The following is a 6,144-nucleotide window of genomic DNA, read 5'->3' as shown; positions in this document are numbered from 1 at the left end:
TCTAGGGCCGCTGCCTTACTGCATGCCTTTGCCACCTTGCGTTGGATGGTGAATTCCAGCAGGCGATGATCACTGTCGCCCGTGGGGCTGTGCACCTCCTGGGTTAGATGGAGGTCCTGCACTCTGGCCAAGAACCTATGTGAGCATTCAGACCTGGCTGACTGCTCTTCCCATAATTTCACTGTGAAATTATTATTTGCTATATTGAACCATCTGTTACCTTGGTCTGCAGCTTTGAAGCTGTGCCTTATCCCTTCCCATCTTTTCTAAGGGATTCTGATTGGTGCCTATAAATATGTGCAAAGTCCTCTCAAATACAAGTAAATATAGCTACAAAAGCAGCATTAATTTATGTCTGAGCTCTGGTCAAAGCCAGCCATGCACACAGCTCCTGAGTACAATGTTTTCATAATAAATTAAGAATAAATGGCACAGAGGACTATGCAGAAAGGCCACTGCAGTGTCAGGGAAAAACATGCAGAGCACGTCCTCCAACAAACCTTAGATTATGCTCTGTGTCAGCCTACTAGCACCCCATCCTGACCTGCTGCTCTAAAGGTTATTTTGTATGCTATTTCAAAACAACTTGTTGTATTACTGGCCAGATTTTCAAAATAAAATCTGCTTGCTACTAGCATACAACTAGCAAACACAAATTAATCCCAGTGGAGGGATAACTGTTGGAATTGCATGAAGTGGTGAAAAGAGAGCATGATCCCAAGTGGACTGCAAGTTTTACATTTCTTGCCAGATGTGTAGATGGGCAATTCTGTGCCTGTGGCAGCAGCAGTTTACAAAGCAACCGCAGTGGTTTGATCATCATCACTGCAACCAGCACTTGACCAGCAGTAGCTGGTATTTTTGTGCCACCCCTCCATAAGTCAGCACCTAGGGCTAGTACCCTCCCTGCCCTCCTTAGTTACACTACTGCTTCTTTCCACGATAGTATTTTCTTCCTGTAAATACAGAATCTGATTCCTACTGTAAGTATCTGTATTTTAGTGAGAAACATTGTAGTCCAACTAATAATTAAGTTTGCCTTACACTTTCCATTAGAAAGCTCCTGTATTCAGTTGCATTAATCTTTACCACACTTTACCATTCAGACTAATTTCTGCATGTCACAGGTCTCCTTGGCCTCTTCTTTTTTTTGGAAAAGTTAAGCTAAAGGAGTTTAGTTATTCCTAAGAATACAATTAAAGAAAACTACATTATTTTGCCATGTGTTAGAAATTCTGGCAAACTTTTTACTTGAGAAGCTCTAAAATCCTCATTATTTGGAGGAGGAACTTGAAATTTGGTGCCCTTTTGGTCAGGGATATGTCTTTGCTGTTTCTGTAAAGATCCTCCTAAACTTTGGACTCTCATAAACCTCTCAAAATATATAGACTGATCATGGTCAAGGGAGAGTTTTTTATATCTTTACTACTAAAAATCTCTAAAGATTACATCCCCAGTGGGAACAATCCTATTCAGCTTGTATCATGACTTTCCCTTCAATTCCAGCTGAAGGTGGCTGGAGGGCTGGACAACAGCACTAGGAGCAAAAAGCCTCTCCATTTCTCTCCTGCTGGGGCCAGGCAATGAGGGTGTGGAAGCCACTTGAACAAAATGCAAACCGAGTAAGAGTCAGGCAAGGAAAGGAGCAAAAAGAAAAGACTGTGACTCCAAAAACAAAAGCATCAATAGCAGCTCAGGCCCATCTCCTCTCTTTTTCTTTGCCCTCTCCTGGTAATTGTTTGCCAGGAACCAAGCCAAGGTGACTGTACACAAACCGTAATCCTCATTGAACTGTTTAGTGCTGGTCAGCAACAGTCATAAATGGACTATCTGGGCACATCCATGTGAGCACACATGTGCCTCTTGCAGCGTCTCAAACCCCTTTGAGATGCTGCAAGACGCATGGGCAGGAACAAAAAAAATGGTCCCTGCAGTTAGACCCCTGGATATCCAGGGGGTCAAAAAAATACCTGGGTGAAAAAGTGGGGTAAAAAACCCCCAAACAAACAAGGCAACCGAGGCTCAGTCCTATGCAGAAATGCTCTGGTAGCCAGCCAGAGCATCTCTATGGCTGGCCTTTGCCCTGGTGCTGAAGCACACTGCCTACCCATGCGGGGCAGGCAGCAGTGAAGGCTGCAGGGACCTGGACCTGGCTTTATAACAGGTAAGTAGGGGGTTGCGGGGCTGGAGGAGGGGGAAGGGGATCATGCCCCCCCCTCCCCCCGGTCCCAGACTCCTGCTCACTCCCCAGCTCCCCACTCATTTCCTCAGCTCCCCAATCACTTCCCCAGCTCTGTCCAGCTATTCCCTCATTTCCCCTACTCCCTCATTTCCCCTGCTCCCCGATCACTTTCCCTGCTCTCCCCCATTTTCCATGCTTCCTGTAGGGGAGAGGGGACCCACCCCTTCTGAGCAGCCACCCCCATAGGGCCCCTCACACCCACAGGCTCTAGCACCCCCTGGCTGCAGATCCAGGAGGAGCCAGGCAGGGTCATTTTGCCCCAAGTAGCACAATTTGCCCCACACCAAAGTGCATGTCCAGGCACATGCACTGAGGAAAAAAGCCCCGGCTCAAATTTGCGCTGCTTCTATTTGAGCTGCTGCAAGCGCACGTGCTTGCATGTGTGGACTTGCCCTCTGGGTCCATTTTTTCCATTGCTACTAACAATGTAACAGCTCTGTGGAAAAGTTATGATGTCATTCTAATCCACCACACTACACATACAGAAAAGCACTGAATTAATTTTCAGAGGCAAATTTTATTCTGGCATTCTGTGCCTTCCGAATTTTTGATTATATAATCTTAAGAGTGTTCTCATAATATATATTTTTGTGTAATAATTTATTTATACTGCTATTACAGACAGTTTTGGAATAAACATATTTTATATAACAGAACATACACTTTTGGACAATATCATTTTTAATTAATTTTTTGGAACCTATACTTTCCCTTAATGGCATCACTTGCATGCACACACTCTCTTTCTCTCTCTCACACAAACACACGCGCGTGCGCGTGCATGCACTTGTTCATTGTTAGTTCAGTTACAGACTATTAGAGGAATAAAAGCAGATCATCTATCCCAGATCTGCCTTCTAAATCCTTACACTTTGTGGTACAGCTGTCTTTCATTTATTGATTGTCCTTCTGGATTTTCTACTCACAGCTTGAAGTTATCAGTGGATAATCTCTTTATATTAAATCTTGTTTGGGAGGAATCCCATCTGTATGGCAAGCTCTTTAATAGTCTTCTCTAAGAGGATTTGGAGTCAACCAATCCTGACTAGATCTTAATTATATGCTGAACGTTGCCTATATTTACAGCTTCAGTTTATAAACATGGAAACTCTAGCAATGCATTCTAGAGCACCTGAATGGAAGTTACCATTTTCTTACCAATATAATGTGCCTATCCTCTTTTGCCTTTATATTTGCATTTCTGACTTTCCCCATTATGAAATTGTACCTTCCTGAAGTGAGTGGTTGGAGACAGAGAATTTCAGCATCTCGGCACAGACAAAGCTATTCAGAATGCTGATATCAGGTCAATACAAAACAAATATTTCCCCCTCCCCCAACATAATCCATATGGTACACTGAGAAGATTAATAATGTGTAATAATTAGAACACCACACGACATCACAGAGCCCAGTCTGTCCATATCTTCATTGAGGGTAGTTTCCTTCTACCCCATTGTTATCAGTTCCTATAGTCCAGTAGTCCTGACATCTACCAGTATATTCTTTCCATATCTTGCCCAAAGGAAGAGGAAAATGCTTTGAAAAAAGATTACTTTTAATTCAAATAGTTGTACCCTAACTTCCAGTACTCTAGCTTTCTTTCAGATCTCCTTTGAAAATAATTGTTGATCTCATAAGGAATGAGTAGCAACTATTTAACATTACCTACAACAAATATTTGCATATAGTAAAAAGATACCCAGCAATACAAGATAATTATTTCTTCTATAATCTGACAACAATAAATAGATTTATATTCTTTAAATAGTGCAGATTCAGTTTATTTAAGCTAAACCAGGGTTTTGCTCTTTATACACATGACAATGCTTCTTAATTTCTGTTTTTGAAAGGGTTTGTCACTGTATGATATTTCCATAATACATTCATTCTTTTCCTTTTTCAGGCAATTTCCCAGAATTCTAGGAAACCTAGATAACATACTGTCACACACACACACACACACACACACACACACACACACACACACACACACACACACACACACACACACACACACAGAGTATCAGAAATAGCCACCTATTTTCAACATGCCATAAATTCATGAGGAACATCACAATGATTGATCACAAAATGAACATGAGCCACCAATGCAGTGCTGCAGCTGGTAAAGCAAACCAAACTCTGGCTTGCACCCATAGATGCTTCTCAAGCAAATCTCAGGATGTCATCCTCCAGCTGTACTCGGCCTTGGTGAGGCCACAGCTGGAGTACTGCATCCAATTCTGGGCTCTGCAATTCAAGAAGGATGTTGAGAAGCTTGAGAGAGTCCAGAGAAGAGCCACACATGAACAGAGGGCAGGAGAGCCTTATGAAGAGAGGTTGAGAACCATGGGACTCTTCAGCTTGGAAAAATGCAGGCTCAGGTGGGACCTGGTAGCTGCTTATCAGTACACCAGGGGTGTGCATCAGGATCAGGGGGAACATCTGTTCATCAGAGTGCCCCAAGGAAAAACAAGGACCAATGATCATAAATTCCTCCAAGACTGTTTTAGGCTGGACATAAGAAAAAATTTCATTACTGTCCGAGCCCCCAAGACCTGGAATAGACTCCCTCCAGAAGTGGTGCAGGCACCAACTCTGGACTCTTTTAAGAAATGTGTGGATGCTTATCTTGCTGGGAACCTATGACCCCAGCTGACTTCATGTCCCTTGGGGCAGGGGGCTGGACTCAATGATCGTCTGAGGTCCCTTCCAGCCATGACGTCTATGAAATCTATGTTAATTCCATTCATACAAATGCCTTCACGGATTCTTCCACACTTCATGGGGCACTTCCTATGAACTGACCTGTACAGGCACCACACTCTTACCCCACTCAACTCAACTGAAATGTCTGTGAGAAAAAAAAATGGCCAAGTAAAAACGGATTCAAACATAAAAAAGGATGACTGGCACTAATAATAGATTATTTTGCAGTGGCAGGCACTTGATTCTAAATGCCCAACTTGAGAAACATGAGGCCAGGGCTGGCCCACAATTTTTGGGCCCCCCTGCAAGACATAGTTTTGGGGCCACTTGATGCAAAGAAGCCAGAGGCGGCAATGGGGGGTGAAGTGGGAGTGGCAAGTGGCCAGACGTGAAGCCAGTGGCGGCAACGCAGAGTAGTGGCAACCACTCACCCCACCTTGCTACAGCATTGATTTGGAGCGTTCATGGCCACAGCGGGACCCCTGGCTGCGGGGCCCCCTTTGGCCACAGGTTCCATGGGATAGGATGGGTCAGCCCTGCCTGAGGCCCAATTTTCAAAGTCCTAAACACCAACAGCTTCAGGAAGCTTCAGAATACAACACATCTGAGAATCAAGTGCAAGATGTCTAAGGCTGAGTATCCAAGAACTGAAGCAATTTTAAAAATTGTAAATGTTTACCTTCAGTTTACCAAATCAGCTGCTTAGTTTTGCAATCTGTTATACCACAGTCTCACTCAAACACACGTACCATGTTAGAAGTAGTCACCTTTTTTCAGCATATCATAAACCCATGAGGAGCATCCCAATGTTAGTCCCAATTTATGCAGGAAAGTATTATAATTATCATACATTATATGGTGGCAGCACAGAAAAAAGTCTAAATAACATTATACAAACACTTCTGAGAATAAATGAAGTGAGAAACAACTTTATTCTGTGGGATATACAAAGTTATACAAAATAAGCCACATGATCGTAAACTGACAGCATCACACAAAGCGAGTTTAGGGATACATAACTGAGCCTGTACTACAAAAATAATAAAATTAAGTGGAATAAAATAAATATCATTACATATACCTGATAAACTATAAACCCAGATAAATGATCTGAAATCAATTAAAAAGTTATTCAACAAGGACAAATGAGAAGTCCTGCACTTATGATGAAACAATTGCATGTACAAATG

This window comes from Crocodylus porosus, unplaced genomic scaffold, assembly GCF_001723895.1.
Source record: "Crocodylus porosus isolate Cpor-Errol unplaced genomic scaffold, CroPor_comp1, whole genome shotgun sequence".
In the NCBI taxonomy this organism is placed as follows: Eukaryota; Metazoa; Chordata; order Crocodylia; family Crocodylidae; genus Crocodylus; species Crocodylus porosus.
This window is presented reverse-complemented; position numbering follows the sequence as displayed.